Source organism: Myotis yumanensis, unplaced genomic scaffold (genome assembly GCF_028538775.1).
Source record: "Myotis yumanensis isolate MYYU_CA2020_CCGP unplaced genomic scaffold, mMyoYum1.0.hap1 SCAF_4, whole genome shotgun sequence".
In the NCBI taxonomy this organism is placed as follows: Eukaryota; Metazoa; Chordata; class Mammalia; order Chiroptera; family Vespertilionidae; genus Myotis; species Myotis yumanensis.
In genome coordinates, this window is record NW_027223755.1 from 82,094,908 (window position 1) to 82,116,088 (window position 21,181).

Below are 21,181 nucleotides of genomic sequence, written 5' to 3' on the forward strand. Positions count from 1 at the left end.
CACTGACCCCGTGGCTTCCTGAGCCCGTGGCCACGGCGGCGGGTGCGTCTGGGGATGCGCCCCCAGCCCGTCCCACCCATGTGTGCGCCGATCGCGCGAGCCCTTGCTGGAGCCGACACCAGGCTGGCATTTCCCGGGAGGAACTTCAGCTGGAGCCCTCGTGTTCCATTTGGGGTGCCCAGCTCTTCCCCTCGACGGGGGGCTTCTCCAGGGTGGGATGGGGGCCGATCCACCCCATGATCCCCCGTGCCCGGCACAGGGCTTGGCCCCAAACCCCAGAGCAGCAAATGCTTGTTGAATGAATTAATACATGTCTCCAATCACATCAAAGTGCTATTTTCATTATCTCCAGGCCAGATTAACCCAGAGCCATGCTGTCCAGATAAATGTTGACAATCTGGCGTCTGTGTAACCCAGAGCCAGGGACAGAGCTCCCTTCTGACTGAGGCAGGCAGGAAAGCCCCGACCCTAGAGGGAGGCGACTGAGCTCCCTCTCCCCACGCTGGGAGGTTAGGACCCCTTTTGCTCTGGTGACCTCTCTGCTGGGCCACCCCTCCAGCCTTGGTGGCGGGTCCCAGACTGAGGGGGCAGCAGGGTGGAGCTGCAGGAGTTTGCTTTCCTGGGCAGGGTCGGGCAGTTCCTGAGGCCTCGGAGTTGTTTGGGTGCAAACATTTCCCTGTATTGTCTGGTTTCAGAAGGCAGCCAAGAGTCTGTGCAGGAGGGAGGGAGCTGTAGCGGGGTTTTTCTCCCCTTCACCTCCAGGAGAACAGGAGCCCCAAAGCTCACAGGTGGAGGCTGGGAGGCTGTTCCAGGTCCCAGGAGATGCAGAAGAAGTGGGAGAAGACAGAATGGGGATCCCAACTGGGCAGGGCCGGGTAGTCAGGTAGAGACAGGAATTGGTCCTTGGTTCAAGTCCAACGAAAGGATGAGGCTATCCCTGCCCTGGGGGATGCCGGGAGATGCCAGCTGTTCCTTTGCTGGCCGGGCCCTCCAGCCTGTTTATGCCTCTCTCTTCCATGAGCTGCAGGCACTCAACCTCCCCTCTCAGTGAAGCATGCCCCTCCTCAGAGGCATTGGTTGAAGGACACCTTTTCTTGGGGACAGTGGCTCTGGAGATAGAGTCTTCTGTAGGTGGAGAGACGGATGTTCATACCCTTGTGAGTCTTCAGAGTCCCTGCTGTCTCTGTCCTGGGGCCTTTTAAGGAGACACTGCCCCTTACTTCTTCTTGCCTCCCTGGAACACCAGAAAGAAGCCCGTCTGTGTCGAGATGGCAGAGGGCAATGCCGCTTTGCATGGAATATTGTCCTGGGAGAGAAAAAGAAAACAAAGGTTCTGTGTCCAATAAGCTGGGGAAATACTGGAGCCAACAAAGTCAGAGAGGCTTCTCTCTTGCAGGACTTCTCAGAGCCTTTAATTGTTAATAGGGACTTTGGTCTTCTAAGAAGGGACCCTGGTGTGCAGCATTTCCCCCCATGGGGTCCTTCAGGACGTGTGGGACATCCTGTGGGCCACAAGTGGAAAAGTACCCTTTCAACACTGGCCGAAGTTGGCCACGGGAGGTCCCGTGGTGTCAGTGTGGAAGTCTGGCCACCGGATTTGTCCTCTCTTCCTTGGCACTGAAGGGAGATGAGCTGGCAGGTGGACAGAACAAGTAGGTCAGGACAGACCTTGTTCATGATTCAGTCAGCCATGGCCACGGTTGGGTAATACCCAGGCAGCTGGGAAAGCTGGAGGGCTTCCCTCGTTAAGCTGGTGTGAAGTTCTGGAAAGGGCAATCCCAGCATCAACAGAGATCTGACACCAAGACCGGATTTTGGGATACGTTAGCAAGACTCAGAACACGCTGGGTTCTCCCCCTGCAGCTCCCCGTCCCCTCCCCACAGTTGGAGTTTGTGGACACACTGGTAGTCTCAGCTCTGCCCCAGGCTCTGGGCGCAGCCTGACCTTAGGTAGGGGATTTCTGAAGGAGCCAGCTTCAATGTTCAGGTGCTCGGCATCCAACCTTGGGTTCTAGTTCTAGTAATGAAGGCTCAGTGTTGCTCCCAGGGTCCCTCTAGTCATTTCTTCCCAAGCTTGAGAGTCCTGGACCAAACTTGAGAGTCCAGGTGCCGGGGACCCTCTTACCTGCCTCTGGATTCCCTTAACTCTGCCTTCCTGCCTGATTTCCAGGTCCTGGACTCCTGTCACTACAGCCCATGACCTCCTGGACCTCCCCTTCCCGTGAACTGGTGGGTCCACGTTGAGTCTGCCTGGGCTCCAGGCCTGAGCCACTGGATGGGCTATTGGTAGGTGAGAGTGCCGGAGAGCCTGCTCCGTCCAGAGGGAGTCCAGCTGGACAGTCCTTCTCTGGTTCAGTCTGCAGATCTCAGCTGTCCCTGGGGATTGGACAGCAAGAAAGAACCATTCTACTCAGGCCTGGGGATAACACCAGACCTCTTGAAACTCATCCACTTGCTTGTTTGTTCATGCAATTACTTCTTATTTCTATCAACATTTGTGGAGTTGACCAGGGTCGCATTCTAAGTCAGTGGTTCTCAAACCTGAGTGTGTATCTCAAGCCCCTGCAGGGCTTGTTAAAACATAAATTGCTGATTTAGTAGGTCTGGGATGGGGCCCAATCATTTGCATTTCTAATGAGGAAGAGAGAGGGAGGGATAGAAACAAATTTCCAGATGATTTTGATGCTACTGGTCTGGAGACCACACTTTGAGAGCACAGGTCTAAGCCATTATCAGCTATTATGGCCTACATATGGACTAGCTTATCAGGCCATTGAAACCAGAAGCTTCCTCCCACAAGGGAGGTCTGGACAGAGTAAGGCTTGGGGAAGGGCCTGGATCTCGGTGGAGGGAGGGGAGACGTGCCGAGAGACAGAGGTCCGTAGAGTTGGTTGGGGCTACGGAGGACAAGGTTTGTCTTCTTCCTAGAGGTCAGGCTCTGGGACAGGAGGGAGGCAGGCGAGCCCAGGGAAGTCTGGGGCCACGCTGAGCAGAGGCTGGGATTTGGCGGAGGGCCTGGTGCACCTGACCTGTGGGGCTGTAAACAATGGCTGGGCCGGTGCTGCCTGGCCCGATGCCGAGGCACATCTCTGTTTTCCTTCCCAGCTCCGATCTTCCCGGATCTCCTCGCTCGCTCCCTCTCCAACAGGCCCATCCTGTCCACTGGCCCCTGGACAGCACATTCCTTCATGCTGATCTCTTTGCGGCTGCAAGCGCATGTTCTCACAGCGAGGTGGGAAACAAGGCCGGGCCCGGGGCAATGCGGAAGGGCGCTCAGGTGGGCCTCCCCAGGGCCCTGAGCCTGCCTTCAGGGACCAGAAGGCACCTGGGGAGAGGAGGAATGGCCCCGCAGACCAGTACTGCTATACTCAGCCAACCCTAAGAACTTGGACCGCTTTCTCTACACCCGGCATCTCCTGCCAGTAGGCGAGGCCCAGAGACTGGGGGCTCCTGCACTGCTGAGCCCCTGGCCCTGTGCTCTAGCCCCCTGCACAGTGGTACCCTCTGCAGACTGTGGCCCTGGTCCAGCTAGCCCCAGGCAGTGTCAGCATCTCATGGAGGAAGGCTCAATGCCAGATGTCAGTCCCTTCTGGAACAGGAGCCCCCAGGGCCAGGCCACTATTCCTGAAAGACCTGCATGCAGGTGGTGTATGGGTCCAGGATCCCCTCCAGGACGGCCCTACCCAGGCTTCCTTCCTTCCTTCCTTCCTTCCTTCCAATATATTTTTATTGATTTCAGAGAGGAAGGGAGAGGGAGAGATAGAAACACCAGTGATGAGAGAGAATCACTGATCGGCTACCTCCAGGACCCCCCCCCCCCCCCCCCGGGGGATCAAGCCCACAACCCGGGCATGTGCCCTCTACCGGAATTGAACCCGGGACCCTTCAGTTCCCAGGCCAACGATCTATCCACTGAGCCAAACCGGCTAGGCCCCAGGCCTTCTTTCATCCCATCACCTTGCACAGAGGCAGGCAGGCTCAATGATTTGATAAACTTGAGGCCGGGGAGGGTGATGATGGCCAGAATGACACAATATGTCAGTGGCCTCTACTATCTTTCTCTTCCCCACAGCTGGATGACCTTCCAATTCAGAGGGACCTGGTATCCTAAGAGTCTTTCCCAGGCTGTTTATGCTGAACCAGGACTCTGCCGTGGAGTCAGGTTAATCTAGGGTCGGGGTCAGGATCAGGGTTTAACCTGGGATTGGGATTAGGGTCAGAGCTCGATCTGATTTGGGCTCAAGGGTAGGCCCATATTTCAGCTTGGAGTTCAGGCTGGGAGTTGGGATGGGATTCACTTTGGGGTCATGTTCAGTTGGGGTCACTCTGGATTTGAGGTCAAGGTTCATATTGTCAGATTAGGCACGCCAGTATGTACTGGGACAGAACCCTTGTGTGGGGCTGATGGAGGCAGCTAATGTGTCGAAGGTGATCCCCGTCCTCTCCCCTGCACCTCCCCCCCCCCCCCCCCCCCCCCGCCAGCTGGTCCCTGACTACTAAAGCCTCATAAGGGGGCCCAAAGGCAGAACGAGGGCTGGAGCTGGGCTTGGTGGGTGGAGAAGGCACTTCAGTCTAGTTCTCTCTTCAGCAAATGTGTCTTGATGGCTGTGCTGGTCCTGGGGACACAGGGTGTACCAGGTAGCCCCTCAGCCCTCTCCACCTCAGTTTCCCTTTCCAAGAAGCTCAGTGTTGGAGAGCTGGGCCATGCTGCAGAAACTCGGCCTTGGCAGTGAGGGCAGCTGTGTCAAGAGCATTGGAGGTGGGAGGGCAATTGGGGGCCATTGCCAGAGCCCTGGCCTGGAGGGAGGGCCTGGCCTGGGCACAGGGAGGAAGGAAGGGCAGCACGACAAACCTTCCTATGAGCCCACTGGGTGGGGGTCTGTAGCCAAGGGGGCACCTACTGTCCCTTAGTGGCCGATGGTGCCACCTCTGTAGTCAAAGGGAGGCTCCCAGCCCTCATGGGTGTGGCTTTAACGTGAGGGCCCAGGCATGAGACTGGGTGAGGGGGTCCCGATTCTGGCACCGACTTCAGATGCTCCCAGCCTCTGTCCAGTAATGGACACCTGCCCCGCTCAACAGCAGGGTGGCCAAGCAGCCGTGACCAGGCCTTTGCGCGGGGAGGACAGGTCAAAAGGATAGGGGCATGCTTGGCCTCTGGTCCTTCTCTTGCTCTCTCAGCTTAGCCCCCTAATCTGGCCTCCTCCTGTCAAAGCCGCAGACACAAAAGAGAATTCCCGATTGACGTCAGGCGAAGCGCCCACAGGGCCTCTGTCTCTCCCAGAAATGTGGCTCTGGTGCCCAGAGTCAGATGTCTGTGGTTTTTAGAAGGTGAAAATGGCCCATAGCTTTGCTTCTGTGTCTCCACCAAAACCTGACAAGACGGGCGGTGTTGGGGGAAGGGGGCTCTGGGGTAAGTGTCTTAGTCCAGAGTTGGACTGTATTGCTGGCCCCTCTCCCCACCTTCCCCGCCCCCACTCACTTGCATACTCATGAATCCACGCTCTCCACTGTCCCCAGCAGTTCCAGCCACGGGCCCTCCTGCCCCTTCTCCTCCTCCCATCTCCTCTCCACCAGCCAAGGCCATGATCTTCCAGGTCCTCCCCCAGGCAGGTGCCCACTGCCCAGTCTCCTTGGGGCTCCATGGCTTATGGATCTTTGGGCATCCCATAATCTCTGCCCCCACGCCAGCCCAAGACTGGCACATAGTAGGTGCTCAGTGAGCCTTTGCTGGGCCGGATGGATGATTCATTCCTCTTCGAAGCTCTGTCTTTGTTCATGTGACATTTGAACCGTAATTTCTGGGAACCATTCTGTACTGCCAGCTGTGGCCCCTGGGAGGAGCCTGGGGAGCCAGATGTGCCTTCGGTCAGCATGACCTGGTCCCGCCCAGGGATGACCCTTCCATGAAGAGGGCTGTGATGGCCAGGCTCCCTCAGGGTCAGAACACGGCCATCAGGCCCACCCTGCCTCCTGATGCCTGCCGTGGGGACCAGACCCTTCTCCTATCTTTGAGGGGCCCACAGTCCAGGATGGATGGGGGAGAAAGACTCCACCTCTGAGTCTCACTTGAGTCTTCTCGACTTCTGCTGCAGCCTCATGGCCACTGCTGGACCACATGGATGAGTCCTTCCCTAGGACAGTGTCTCCCATGTCATGGTCAATCTGACCTTGACCTTGCCTTGCTTAATTCTTTCGGTTTCCTATCATTTATGGAATATGGTCCAAGCTGCTCATGCTGGCCATTCACGCCCATGCTTTCCATTCCCTGTTCATTCATTGCTCCTCCAGCGTCTGCCAGCACTACTCACATCTCTGAGCCTTTACCCCACACTTCCCCAGGCCTCACATCCCAGCTAAGCCGGGGCAACCTGCCCCTGCCTTCCGCAGGCACTGTACCAGAACTTGAGGTCTCCTAAGTGGTGGTCAGTATCTGGGCAGTCCTGGGCTGGACTCAGAGCACTGCACCACGAGTGTCGGAGCTGGAAAATCACAGTGGGAGCCAGCACCCTTTGCCTGCCTTGCACTGATGAGCCTGGAGAGGGGAAGGAGGCCCAGAGAGGGGAAGGGACAGTCCCAAGGTCACACGTGCAGTTACTACTCACCCCCATGGTTTCTGATTCCCCTTTGCAGTTTTCCTTTTGTGGATCTAGCTCTGTCTCCACCTAGGGTCATTTGAGTTGGCTGCTTAGAGGACTATTGGGGAGAAAACCTCTTCCAGGAAACCATCACGATTCCCCCTCTGTTCCCCAGCCTCTGAGCCACGGACTCTGGCTGCTGTCCTGCTGTGTTGGAAGCCGCTTCCTGGCATGGTTCCTGTGAACTTCATCATCAGACTTTCACCTTTACCTCTAGTGTCCTCTGAACTCGGGCACGCTCTTGTCTTTTTTTTTTTTTGGCCCCGGTTTACCTATTTATAGAGCAAAGGCATTGAACTTGCAGATTTGTGAGGCTCTGCTATGGAATTAGGGTTTGGTCAGGGGGATGGAGCCCAGGGTCCCCGTGGCCTCCTGCTGCCTGAGCTGAAAGAGATTGGGAGGCAGCTGTCCCGGGTGAGCATCTGCATCGCCCCCTCGATAGCTGCGTAGCCCAAATTCCACACTGGCCCCCCGTTTCCTACAAGATAGGGGAACCTGCCAGGCCTGGCTTTCCTCCAGGAGTTATTAAATGTAATTACGGCTTTGAAGGTGTTTGCTGAGCAGAACAGCGTCGGGCAGGTGGACGTCCCGGCTCGGTCCACAGCGCTCCACGCAAGGCCCGGCTCGGAGGAGGCTGGGCAGATCACCGCACGTGGCGCCCTGCCGAGGGAACGTGGCAGGTGTCTGGACGCTGCGTCCCCAGGCGACTTGTGTGGGCAGCATTCCCAGCAGCTCATGCTATGTTCCCAGCCGGTCCCACTGCTGGGCAGGCCCCCCTGCTGATGGGAAGGGTGGGGGGCCACCTGGCACAGGCCCAGCCTGGCCGGCCTCCCACCCCATGTTTTGTTCGCAGAGTTTGGAATGTCCTGGGACGCGGAGCTCAGCTCCCTGGGGAGACACTGGTGCCATCTCCTTGATCTCATCGCTGGACAGGTTTCTCCTTCATTCCAGCTCGGGACTCGGCAGGCTCCCAACCCCACTGCTGCCAGTCCCAGCCAGTCTGTGTCTGTCCCTGCGCTGGCAGCTAAGAGCCATGCAGCTGGGGGCGGGGGGGGAGGGGGTTCTCCCAGCCTCAGACAGTGGGCCCTGGGCATGCCTCCGAACCCATTCTCTGCAAACCCTTTCCCAGCTGTCTCTATTCACAAACTCCTTTGCCTGTGACCCCTGGTGCTAGGGCCCTGAGGTCTATTTGGAAGAATATTCTCAGGATCTAAGGGTCTTGGGAGGGGGCAGAGTGTACCAACTGCACTGATTTCTGTTCCCTTTAGTGGGATGGGCTATGCACAGAGTGGACCCAGCTAAGTGTGTGGAGGAGTGTGTTTCAGAGATGTAGCAAGATGTGTGTGTGTGTGTGTGTGTGTGTGTGTGTGTGTTTGCACGCTCGTGCACGCTTAGGGGTTTTCTTGAGCTCCCAGTTTTGAGTATCCTGAGACTTGATTAATTGCAGAACGAGGTTGGGAGGAAGGGCTAGGGGCCTTGCTCTGGAAGGAGTCCATCCTCACCTGGTCAGCACGCACCTCAGGATGTGGCTCAATACTCTGTATCCCAACTTGGTCCCACATTCCCAGGTTGAGCGCTCCTTGTTGGAGAGAGGAGGTGCCTCCTGTCCTGTTGTCAGGAACGGACAGAGGTGTGCATGTGTTCATGTGCTCACACGAGTCACCCCTGAGCCCCCGGTACAGAAAGGAGAGCCACCCTCACTGGTGCACCTACTCACACCTGGCTGGGTGGTGGGGCCGGGGGCACACTGGCAGGGCAAAGAGGAATCCTTTCTGGGGGAAATGAAGCCCTGGACGGACCCCCGCAGCCTGTCCTCAGCTTGGGCAATCCCTGCCCTGATGTAGGTCAGCATCCGCCCCAGGCTTGGGTAAACTCTCCTCTTTCCACATCATTAATGAGGAGACTAAATAAGTCAGTCCCTCTGGCAGGTCCCCCAGCCCCCCAGGCAGCCTGGCTGGAGTTATTAATATTTCCCGTGTTTATGACCCCCTGGCCCTGCTGACAGGCTCCTCTCTCTAGCCATTGGAATTAATTTTGTGAATCAGAAGTGGTTGGGCGGGGGTGCGAGGGGGGGAGGGCGCCTGTTGGAATCCAGGACAATGACATCTCCACCCCCCGCCCGCTGTGGCAGGTCCCACTTGCTAATTCTATAAAACAGTCACCGTGTCCAGCCCAGCCCAGGGCCTCCTGCCTGGCTGGGGCTGTCTCATACCTCTGCTATGCTCACCCCCCAGGAGAGGGCTGGCCCCGAGCCCCAGCCCTGATGAATCAGGCCCCCTGACACCTTGCACTGATGTCAGTGGGAACTGAGACCTCAGGCCCTAGGACCTTCTGGCCCATTGCCTGGGCCCACGCCTTGCACGGGGCTTGTCCCTGGCTCGTGCCTCTCATGACCTTCCCATGGACGAGGCCTGGCTGGGCCAGGAGGCCAGGCCAGACAGCCTCTCCCTCGTGCTGTCCCCTTTCTGAGAGCTGCCTGAACTGGTGCCAGGTCGTCCCCTAGACTCCTCGGGTTTCGAAGACTTGTTCTAAAATTAATATGAGAGAATTTGGGGAATTTGTGAGCAAGTTCCCAGAGAACTGTGGCTGCCCTGGGGGCAAGGGTCCCTGCTTCTTCCCACCCTCCTCCAATTCTCATTTCCCTAATTTCCTATATGGGCAGATCCCCTGTGGGCAAACTTACTCCATGAAGGGCAGGGCAGAACGGTTGCACTCTGCACATGGGGAAGGGTCTCCCCCTTCCACACCCACCATGAAGAAGTTTCCAAGAGGAGTCTTTTATAGAACATATTCTCTTCAGTCATTTGAAATATGTTTGCAAATATTTTGTGAATTTTCTTTTAACTTTCTTGATAGTGTCCTTTGAAACACAAATGTTTAATTTTGAGGAAATCCAATTTATCTATTTTTTTCTCACTTAAAAAATATGCTTATTGATTTCAGAGAGGAAGGGAGAGGGAGAGATAGAAACATCAATGATGAGAGAGAATCATTGATTGGCTGTCTCCTGCATACCCCCACTCTGGGGATCGAGCCTGCAACCCGGGTATGTGCCCTGACTGGGGATCGAACTTCGACCTCTTGGTTCACAGGTTGACAGGGAGAGGGAGAGATAGAAACATCAATGATAAGAGAGAATCATTGATCGGCTGCCTCCTGCACACCCCACACTGGGGATCGAGCTCGCAACCCAGGCATGTGCCCCGACCAGGAATCGAACTGTGACCTCCTGGTTTATAGGTAGACACTCAACCACTGAGCCATGCTGGCTGGGTGATTATTGTAGCTTTGTAATAAATTTTATTTTTTTAAAAAGATTTTATTCATTTATTTATTTTTAATCCTGAGGATATTTTCCCATTGATTTGTAGAGAGAATGGAGGGAGGGATGTGAGAGAGACACATTGATTGATTGCCTCCCACATGGGGATCGAGCCTGCAACTGAGGCATGTGCTCTTGACCGGAATTGAACCAGGGATCCTTCCATCCACTTAGCCAAACAGGCTAGGGCTAATTTCAAATTTGGACTGAGTAATTTAAAATAGAATTTGACATAAAGCATCAGCATAAGCATAATTTATGACTCATCTGGTCAAGACACCACTTATGTAAAAAGTGAAATCCACTGTGACCCATATGCCTAGATCATTTTGCTTCCCAGGGCTGCTCTACAACCCCTACCCTGGCCACTTTTGTGGGCCTGGCTTCTGGGGGGACATTTCACCGTCCCCTAGGTCTCTCTGCTGCCAGTCTTCCTCTGCCCCAGCCTCTTCCCCGCTGCCCACATATTTCTCCTAAATTTTATTGTCACTTTTCGGTTTAGAGCCTCCAGTGGCTCCCCATCTCATCCATGAGAACACTGTGAGCTCTCTGGCCTTTCGTTTAAGATCCTTCATCCTCATGAAAGACTTCTGTTTCTACCTCTGTGCTGATGGTCCTCGTGGATATCATCACTGACTGAGATGTTCCAGATGCTGCAAAGCCGCTAGGTTCTAGGGAGGCTCAGCAATGGTTCCAATCAGCTCCTCCCCCACTGCCTCCTCCCCCACCTGCAACACCTCTGCTCCCCCTGCTTCCCAGATGCCTCCTTCTACTTCCCCCAATGCCCCCTTACTTAGGAAGCAAATCCTACAGGTTTTGCCTCCTAAGCCCCTCTTGTGTCTGTCCCCTCTTTTTCATGTATGGCCACTAAGTTTAGGCTTTATGCGGGGCTGCTCACAGGCCACCAGTATGATCTTTCTACAACATAGATCCTCCCTGCTTAAAACATCTTGACAAGCCGTATGCCTCCAGTCCTCTGTGCTGACGTTCTGACCTTGCCCGTCTCTGCACTCCTCTTGGGCCTGCCTTGCACCCTCTGTGAGGCCCCCTGTTGCCCCCATCTCTGTGCCCATGACAGCTCCCGCCTGGCAAACTCCCGCTCCTTGTACCAGACTCACCTCCATAGCCACTTCTTTACCACAGTGTCCCCACCTCCTCGGTGGAGTGATCCATCCTTCTAGATGTCAGCTATGGCTCCAGGACCCTCCATTTGTCTCCCTCTGTAGGCCAGTACCTCCATGCCACCGAGCCCAGCAGGGACCTGGAAGAGAGTGGCTATCGGTGAATGTTTGTTGAACACCGAGAGGATGGGTGGGATGGTTGAGGAGAAATGGAGCCATGAGATGCTCTGGAAAAAGCTAGATGTGGTGCCCACAGTCATGCCCATGTTTGAGCCCTGTGGTGATCTGCAGAATTGCTGGCTGGCATGTGGGCATGTGATCGGCTGACGTGGCTGTTGTTGCACCAGGAGGGCCCTGGGCCCTGGGTCAGGCTGTATGTGTGTCCCCTGCTTTCCCAACCCTTCCCCCTTAGGACTCACCTCTGTCAGGAACCTCCCACCCCGGTAGCTGGGCTCTGGTCACCTTAAAAATTTTTTTAAATATGCTTTTATTGATTTCAGAGAGAGGAAGGGAGAGGGAGAGATAGATAGAAACATCAATGATAAGAGAGAATCATTGATTGGCTGCCTCCTGCACACCTCTTTCTGGGGATGGAACCCACAACCTGGGCATGTGCCCTGACCAGGAATCGAACTGTGACCTCTTGGTTCATAGGTCGATGCTCAGCCACTGAGCCATGCCGGCCAGGCTTCACTTCCTCTTCTTGTCTTAGATCCTCTATCCACTCTGATTTGCCTCCCACCCCACTGCTCCATGGAGACAGGGGCCTCCCTGCTCATCAATCTGAATGGCTGAGCAGTGAGGTACAGTGCCCTCCTACCTCCTCCTGGCTTCCCTCCCACCTCGAGGACCCTCCTTCTCAGCCTCTCCAGCCCCAGGCCCTGCTCTCCACAGCCCCACCTCATAGCCTCCCAGTCCTGGGAGCTGCCACGGGTGCTCAGCTGGGTCATGCATTCTCAGGCACTTTGATGGTCCATGGCCATCTGCTGGACTGGATACTTCTCAAGGGCAGGGACTCAATAGGCTTTTCTCAAAATCCTCAGGATCTGGCATGGGCCTGGCCCAGGAGGGGCTTGACAGATGGTTTAGAATGGAATTCTTTGGGAAATGGCCTACTCTTTGCTTTCCTCTGCCCTAGAGATGAGATACAATTTGAGGGACACAGAGAAGCCACCCAAGGGCGGGGGGAGTATTGGATTGGATTGTGGGGGGATTGTCTGCATGATCCCTGGGGGTGCTCCAAGAACCTCTGGAAGGGAAAGTGGACATGAGGGGCAGACACCGAGAACCTCTCCTCCTCTGGACAGAAGGTATGAGAAGCCAATAGCAGGAAGCTCCCGGCCCTGGGTCCCATGCCTTTCTCTTACCTGGTGTCCTCCCTCTTCCCTGGGGTTCCCGCCTCTAGCCTCCTTATCTTCCAGCCCGTGGGCCTGGTTGAACAGCCTGGCTTGGTGCCTCCAACACGCACAGCAGCCTCAGGGCCTCTGAGGCTTCCCCGGGTCCCCGAGGCTTCGAGGCTGGGAGGAAGCCGCCCGCCACACGGCTCTGGGCTCCAAGCTCCCCTAACTTGGTTCCTGTCTCCGCCTGCTGCGCCTCCCGCCAGTCCCCTAATCACTTCCATCTGCCCCACTGACTCATGGGGCTCCACCTGTCAAGGTTCTAAAAATTTCCAAATCCTCCCCAACCTGCCCTTCCAGGCTATTTCCTCAGCTCTGGCCCCCTGGTGACACCCCCATACACTCAACCACCTGCTCCTTCTCACACTGGCTCCCAGGAGGAGAGAAGTGGGTGGCAGAGGGGGCTTTAGCAAGAGGCTGAGTGGGAAGGGCCTAGGATTCCTCTCCCGCTAGGGGAGGCGCTGGCAGCACCAGAGAACATGAGAGGTGGCAAACCAGTGTCAAAGGAGCCCTGGGGACAATGCATTCATTTCACAGACAGAGAAACTGAGGCCTACATCCAGCAGCAGAGCAGGCCGTGCAGTCCTGCCCTGGAGCCCTGGTCCAGGACTCTCCTTCCGCTGTCACTCTTCCTTCTACCCCTGCTCTCCCGTTGGCCCTGGGAAAGGCAGCTTTGGCTCTGGCCACCCTTCCCCAGGGACCAGGGCCACTTGCTAACCAGAAAGGGTCTCTCCATGGCCCCCACAGCCTGGCCTCTCCCCAGATGGCCTGCTCAGCCCTTTCCCCTCAGCACATCTCCTGAAGAAGTGTTTGTACCTAAACAGTATTTCCAGGGCAACTCGCATTCTGGGTGGTGGGTGGGCAGGAACGGGTCCTGCTGTGACCCACAGCCCCCGTTAGCTTAGCTTGGGGCCTGGGAGCCTATCTCACCCTTGATCTCCACGGTGCCTGAGGATGACTGCATGAGCCATCACCCCCCCGCGCCCCCTTTTTCTGGTGCATCCTCCATGGATGAGCTGTGTGTGTGTGTGTGTGTGTGTGTGGCAGAGTCCAGAAGGTCCCTTGGCCTGAGAAGGCAGAGGGCAATCCTGCGGTGAACAGCTCCCAACAGCCCCCTCTTTTCTTCCTGTTCCTCAGGGAGAATGTCAATGCTGGGGACCCTCTCCCAGGCAGTCTCTCCCCTGCCTACACACCTTCGTGTATTCCCTTACCACTTTTAAGATGAAATCCTATCCCCTTGGCAACACTCTCCAGGCTATACGTGACAACGCCCGTCCACTTCTTCAGCTCTCCCGCGTCCTTCTCCCTGCCACACCTGTCACTCACCTGCCCCTGGACAGCCCCTCAATGCCCCATGGCCAGCCCTCTTTACCTGCCCTTCTCTTCCTGCAAGCCCAGCTCAGGGGTCATGCCTCCTCTTCTAGGTGGGTTTCCTCGGGCTGCCAGAGGAGCTGACACTGCCCCTGGGGCCAGCTCACACCCTGCGCTGACCCACGGCAGCTTGGGTCTCCGTGTGTGGTGGGATCTGGTTCTCAGCCTGTGCCCCTCCCTCCCCAGGGCAATCCCAGGAGGGGCCCCCGTGCCTCTCTGCCTGCCGACAGGGCCTGGAGCCCACTCCCACTCGCTTGACGGCCCAGGTCTTTTCCAGATGTCCTCAGAGAGGGCCCGACCTTGACCATCTGTCCCGGAGTTCACTGAGGCCCTGGATGGAGGGGGCCCAGGTAGTGTGGTCAGGCCCAGGCGGGCAGGCGGCCAGAGGGTCAGCGAGGGCTGGGTGGCAGAGCCGGCCAAGAGGAAGCCTGCTGAGAGGGAGGGCGAGTGGGCCTGGTCTCTAGCTGAGCACACTTCCTATGGACCCTTTCTCTGAGGTCCTCCCGCCCCATTCAGTGAGCCCCCTAAGCCTCTTCCCTCTCTCTGAGCCCCCTTCGCCTCCCTGTCCCTCCCTCTTATTTACTATTAGTGCCATTTTAACTGCACAGCCCCCTTCCCCGCCACAGGCCCTGGTGCTGTGGTCTCTTCCCGGGATCTGGCTTGGATCAGGCGTTTTCCGGGGAGACCGCCGGTCAGCTCCCCGCCATGGCACGTTGGGAATGCAGCCCCTGCACACAGGCCCTCCACAGTGGGAGCAGCGCTCAGTCCAATGGACTTTTAAGGACTGAACAGGGAGCGAGCTCTGTCCCTGAGCTGAGCTGTCCTCCGGATCTGGCCCAGTCTCCGAGGGGCCTGGCTGGGTGCCCCTGTGGGGAGAGGTCTCAGTGCTGAGGTCAGAAACGAGCTGGGGCTGGAAGCAGGCCGGGTCGCCTCTGGCCTCTGTCCCTTATCCGTCCCCACTTGGGTGGGGCTGAGGCCCCTCTCCTTCTCCAGCAGGGGCCAGGGCAGGAACCCGGGGCCTCTGCTTTGGCCCGTCCACCCTCAGCCTCTGGGGAGAGAACGAACCCCTGAGGAAGCCCTGAGGTGCCAGGGATTCCAGTGACTGGGGAAGGGGCCTGTCGTCCCCCAAGGGCCACTGTGGCTGCCCCGCCCAAGGCCGGCCAGCTCTCTCTCAGCCCCACCGCTCTGCGTTGTCTCTGGGACTTCCTGAAGGACTTGGTGCTGGACGTGGAATGAGGGACAGGCTGGGCTCACATTGTTTGCTTCTTGCGTCCTGGCCCTGTTGGCACCTGGGGTTACCTGTGGCCAACGAGGGAAGAGCCGTGGGTTCCATGCCAACCTGTGTGTGTGCCTGGGGTCTTCACCACTGTAATCTCGCTACCCCCAAGGATCCCCGATGTGGGGTGTACTCTCCCTGTTCTCCATATTAGATGAGCAACACCTGCCTCAGAAGGGTCCAGTAGCATGGCAGGGCCCAGGGCTGGGCTGAGGACTGCCTCGGGGACAGCACGTCAAGGCCTGGAGAAGGTAGCTGAGGCATTTCACAGCATTCAGCCACAGCCTTGGGGGTGGGGGCACAGCTGCCCCCACCAGATGTAGAACTGCTGCCAGCCGCCCCGGCACAGCCCTCCCTGCCCACAGGCCCAGAGACCCTCTTCAAAGTCACCTCACCACGATACCTCCCCTCAGTGACCGGTCTAGCCCAGCCTCTTGCCGAGTCGGAAACGGCTTATATCGGTCATTGGCACATACATTCCTCCAGGGACCAGGAGAGCCCACACCTGGCACCTTCCTTCATCTCTGTTCTCCCACTGTCCAAGGTCCCCATCCCACCCCTCCTATCCCTCCTGAGGGAGAGACAAGACCGGGGATTCTGGTCTGAGGGGGTTACAGCCCAGGTCTGAGATAATGGTTTGAGGGGGACAAGGCCCTCTACTAGGACACTGGTCTCAACGTGCATGTGCCTGTGTGTACATGTGTGTGTCTATGTGCATGTGTGCATGTGTCTCTGTGTACACATGTGTCTGTGTGTACTCGTGTGCCTATGTGTGCATGTGTGTCATGCATACGTGTGTTTGTGTGCGTGTGTGCATGTGTCTCTGTGTTCTGTGTGCACATGTGTCTCTGTGTACCCGCGTGTCTCTGTGTGCATGCATGTCTGTGCATACACATGTGTGTGCACATGTGTGCATGTACCTGCGTATGACTCTGTGTACATGTAACCGTGTACCTGTGTGTCTCTGTGTGTCTGTGCATGTATGTATGTCTCTGTGTGCATGCCTGTGTGTCTCTGTGTGCACATGTATTTCTGTGCACCTGTGTGTCTGTGTGTGCACGTACCTGTGTGTCTCTGTGCATGTGTGTCTGTGAGTAGGCATTGTGTCTGTGTGTAACTTTGTGTGTGTCTCTGTGTGCATATGTGTCTATGAGTACCTGTGTGTGTCTCTGTGAGTGCATGTGTGTACACAGCCCTGACTTGGGAGGCTGGCTTTTAGAGAGGCAGATCTTGCTCTGACATGGTGGTCTGAGGGTGGAGGCACATCCCTGGGAGGGAACATGGGGGGAACCTGGAGAGAGACCGGAGGCGCCTGAGCTCTTCTGTCCAGGAGTAGGTGTCACACTCAGCCAAGCCTGGGGTCTGGGAGGGGTGGGGGGTTGGGATGGGCCAGGCTCCCAGGTGTGGGAAGGGGCCCACGAGGGAAATAGGGCAGGGGGTTGGGGTGAGCAATCTCGCCTGCCTCAGACTCCTGGCCCTTCTTCATCCCCTGGACATGGAGCAGGTGGCGGCGTTCCTTGAATATCCGCACCCAGCCCTGCTGTCTGGGTCCCAGACGTGGCCTTGGTTTATGGATGATGTTCCCCCGCTGGCCAGCTTGGCGGCCACTTCAGACTTGCTCGTGCCTGAATGCCCCGTGCCTGGCTGAAGACGGAGCACACTGTCTCCCCCAGCCCCGCCGCCCCCGCCCCTCTAATCCCGAGAGCAAGGCCAGGCCAGGAATGTCTTGCATACTCTGGCGGGCGGGCTAGCCACGAAGCCTGCTGGAGGGGCATGAATCACGGCCCCGCCGGCCAAGTGCTCACTTGGGATGTGTTCGAGGCTGGCTGTGCCCAGAGTTGATGGGGAAAAGGGAGGAAAGGAGAGCTGGCAGCTGGGACAGGCAGACAGAGCAATTTTGAGGGAAGAGATGTCTGCTGGACCCATCCCTGGTGGCAATACAAAAACTATGTTATAGAACGTTAGGAGTCTGGACTCATACAGGAGTGACTTCTCGGAACCCCACAGGTCTGAGATGCAGATTCCTGGAGTGTCACCTCGCACCCCTCTGGCAGCATGCTGACCCTGAGTCCCCGTTTTGCAGGCGGGGACATGGGGGTTTCAAGGGGCAGAAGGGGCCGCTCCTGGTCGCATGCAGAGTCAGAGGTAGGCTGGCAGGGCCCAGGCCCCGGCCTTCTCTCTGACCCCTTTGCAGCCCACACTCCTGCCCTGCCCCACACAGCAGGCAGGGTCGTTCAGCCCACTCCCAGCATTCCGTGTGCTCCTGGGTGATGGGGAGGGTGGGAGCTTCAGAAGTGCGGGTGGTGGAGGACCTCCTCTGCTCCCCCATTTAATCCAAGCACACAAGCTGCCCCATGGAGAGTCCTGCCCTATCCTGCCCCATCCACAACCCGCCCCTGCTCAGCTGGCCTTCCATTCCCTTTGTCCCGAAAACGAAGGGGCTTGTATGATGCTTGAGCCTGCTCCTGACATCTGTGCCTGCTTCCTCGTTTATCCGCAAACTGTCCACTGAGCGCTGGGTGTCCTCTGGACACACAGACCTCAACCCAGCAGTCACTCCTGCTCGCCCATTTGCAAATGCTTCCTAGCCCTTAGCACATCACTACACTCAATTCCCTCTCATTTTTAAAAAATATGTCTTTTATTGATTTCAGAGAGGAAGGGAGAGGGAGAGTTAGAAACATCCATGATGAGAGAGAATCATTGATCGGCTGCCTCCGACATGCCCCCCACTGGTGATGGAGCCAGTAACCTGGGCAGGTGCCCCAACTGGGAATCTAACTGTGACTTCCTGGTTGGTAGGTCGGCGCTTAACCACTGAGCCACGCCAGCCGGGCGCAATTCCCTCTCATCTTAAAATGAAAAATGTCCTCCTTGGTCCCCCACCCCAGCCTTCATTTGTCCGTAGCCAAGTTTCTTCAGAGTTGTCTACACTCCCCATTCCCCATTTTCTCACTACCCAGTCTCTCCAGAACCCATTCCAGTCCAGTTTCTGTCCATAGTCCTCCACGGATGGAGGGGTGGGTGCTGGGACCCTTGTCACCAAGTGCAACTGCTCCTCCCTGCTGCCCCCCAGGCCTGCCATCACCGACCGCCCTGACCTGCGCCGCTGCTGGCCCTGGGTTCCCCCTGCCTCCCCCAGAGCTCCCCTCTGAGCCCCTCCTTGTCCTGGTGGTCCTCCTAGACCCTTCCCCTTCTTCCCCGGCCAGTGGCCTAATTGCTAAACACTGCGGCTGAGGGTTATCCCAGCAGTGCACAGATGGCATGGCTAGCCCTGCCCTCCCCAGGGCGCCTCTTCCAGTGAAGGGCCACACCACCTACCTGATTCCTGGGGACAGATGCGGGCAGCACCTGGACTCCTCCCTCTCCCTCATCCATGCGATCCCATGACTTTATTCTCTCCCCACTGCTGTTGCCTTCGTTCTGAGCTCATCCTTGCTGGCCAGGACTATTGCAACATCCACATCACTGGTCTCTGCTCCTCCAGCTGGCCCTCCACGGGGAGCCAGAGGGAGCTCCTTCAAAAGCAAATCCGACTCTGCCCTCCCCAGCTCCACACCCTTCCCTGGCTTCCCACTGCCCACGACCCCTCAGAGGGCTCTGTGGCCAGGGCCTTGTCTGCCCCTCCAGCCTGACCCAGCTCCAACACCACCACCTTCTGTTCTATCCAATGCTCATCCCCCCCAACCACACCACACTGATTCTTGCTTCTGATCTTTCACCATCCATCCCTCCGGCCTGGAACACACCTTCCTTCTCAGCAAAACAAACCGGCTGCCCAATCATAAGTCCCTTCCTTGGTGACGGCCCCCAGGACCCTGTTCTCACCACGCTGTGTGCCATCGCTGCCTTGCCGCATCTCTCACTCGAGGGGGAGCTCTGTGCATGATCCCTCTGGGTGTCTCCCCTGGCCTAGAGCAGAGGCTGTGCTCAATATGAACTTCCGGACTGAGTGAATGAACGAGCCCAGCAAAGCTTTAGCCCTCTTTGGATTGTGTCATTTGCTAAGATGACACAATCGAAGCCCCAGCTGCACTCCCAGCTCTGGGCCCTGATGTCTGAGTTCTGAGCATGTTTGCCATGGGCTGATGGCTGGTGGGTGTGGGAACTTTTTCTCCTTGGAGATTCCTAACGCTATGGGAGAGGGGCAGAGAGGGGTGGGGGCCTGGGAGCCAGGAGGGCTGGCAGCCAGCGAAAAAGGAAGAGTAGGTGGGCAGGGGGTCCTGGCCTGTGCCTGGAGCTGGCGCTTGGCTCCGTCTCTAGGGCAACAGGACCTTGGAGGGTTTAGCTGGGGAGGTGGCGTGAGACCTGTCACGAATCCTGAGGGTGGAGGAGCCAGTGGAGAAATGGAGTTTGTGCAATAGCATTCAATATGCTTGCAATAAAGGGGAAATGGAAAAAATGTTAATTTAATTTTGACTGTGCCCTGGGACAGCGCTCATGGCTCTGAGCTCTCTGATGCCAGCCTGTCCAGTCCCACTCAGGGAGACTCAGGAAGTGAGGGGATGGAGGGGCAGAGGGTTAGGTGGCCAGAACCCCTGCTCCGGGGTGTTCTCCTACTCCCTGTCATTGCCGACACCCAGAGGGATCATGCACAGAGCCCCCCCTCACGTGAGGGAGGCAGCAAGGCAGCGAGGGCACACAGCGTGGTGAGAACAGGGTCCTGGGGGCCGTCACCAAGGAAGGGACTTACGAGTTGGGCAGATGGTTTGGTTTGTTTTGTTGAGAGAAGGAAGGTGGGTTCCAGGCCGGAGGGATGGATGGTGAAAGATGAAGCAGCCTCTCAGGGCCTGTAGAGCCATTGCCTCTTCGTCAAATGAAGGCTTTTAACAAGGGAAGGGGGACCAGCTGCTCACTGCTCACTCCCAGAGGAAGGCCTGGTGCCCTGCCAAAGGCCCCCAGCTGGGCGGTGCCAGCCCCTCTGGTTTGGGCAGCCTTGAGTCTGCATTGCCCCACACTCCTATGGTCCCCATGTCTTCCCCAGGTGCCAGGGCACAGTGAGGGCCTGGGTATCAGGAGACCTGACCTCAGGAGCCCATTTGGCTCCTCAGCGGCTGTGCGGCCTTCGAGGAATTGCCTTTCCTCTCTGAGCCTCCAGGTCCTCACTGGGAGCATAAAGGCTCCTTCAGGAGGGAATCCCTGTCCCTGGCCTCATGGGGTGCAGTGCCTGTGCCTGAAGGCCTGGCTGTAGGCAGGGTTGGGACTTTTGGGTGGGAGGGGCAAGAGGGACAACCAGGGGTTGACCCCCACAGCCATCTCTCAGAGACTGAGGGACGAGGCTGCTCACACCCAGATCTCAGGGTTGTTGACCCCCTGGGCGTTGGCTTCTGGGTATTCCTCCACCTGTCACCTTCGGAGAGGCCAGGCAGGTCAGATACACAGACCTTCAGCTATTTCAGGAGCTCGTGTGTGTGTGTGTGTGTGTGTGTGTGTGTGTGTATGTGGATACCTCACCCCAGCTGCCGTCACTCCGATGTCACCAGTGCATTCATTGGTTTAGGTTCCCTTGAAAGCATATCTTGAGACAATGACTCGGGTGCAGGTCTTTTCCTTGGGAGGGACCCCAGGGAGCACAGGGAAGGCTGTGGGGAGAGGGAGACAGGGCAGGGAGACAAGCCAACAAAAGCTGTGCTTGTGAGCAGGCAGCCGAGGCCCAGTCCCCAGGGGAGCCCAATAGAACATTCTACAATGAAGCGGGTATTCTAACTCTACCCTGCCCAAATGGTAGCCGCTGGCCGCATGTGCGCTACTGAGTACTAGAAATGTGGGCAACTGAAGGAATGCATTTCTGCTTTTATTTACTTTTAATTAACTGTAGGGCATTTTGAGGGGGGCAGGGCACTTATTCTCTAATGGGGGGCTGTGCTTGGGGTCATCAAGACCTTTGGATTTCTGGGAGGCACCCAGCAAGTTCTCTGGTGCCAGAGAACCCTCAGGCAGAGAAGAAAGACAGAAGTACAGACTCCAGGCGGGAAGCTATCCTCACGCCAGGACCTTGCCAGCAGCAGGTAAACTCAGGTGAGCCGAGGGGTGTAGGCAGGGCGTCCATGGACATGACC

At 57.1% G+C, this 21,181-nt stretch overlaps 1 long non-coding RNA gene across 1 annotated transcript; it reads right to left on the minus strand.

Annotated features, from left to right (window-relative positions):
• Positions 1-352: 352 nt before the first annotated feature.
• LOC139008220 (uncharacterized) lies at positions 353-18,519 on the minus strand. The gene is made up of 3 exons (XR_011471121.1): positions 18,444-18,519; positions 11,076-11,218; positions 353-1,306 (listed from the first exon to the last, which is right to left on the minus strand). It is a non-coding gene; the product is annotated as an uncharacterized lncRNA (long non-coding RNA).
• Between the last annotated feature and the right edge of the window lie 2,662 nt (positions 18,520-21,181).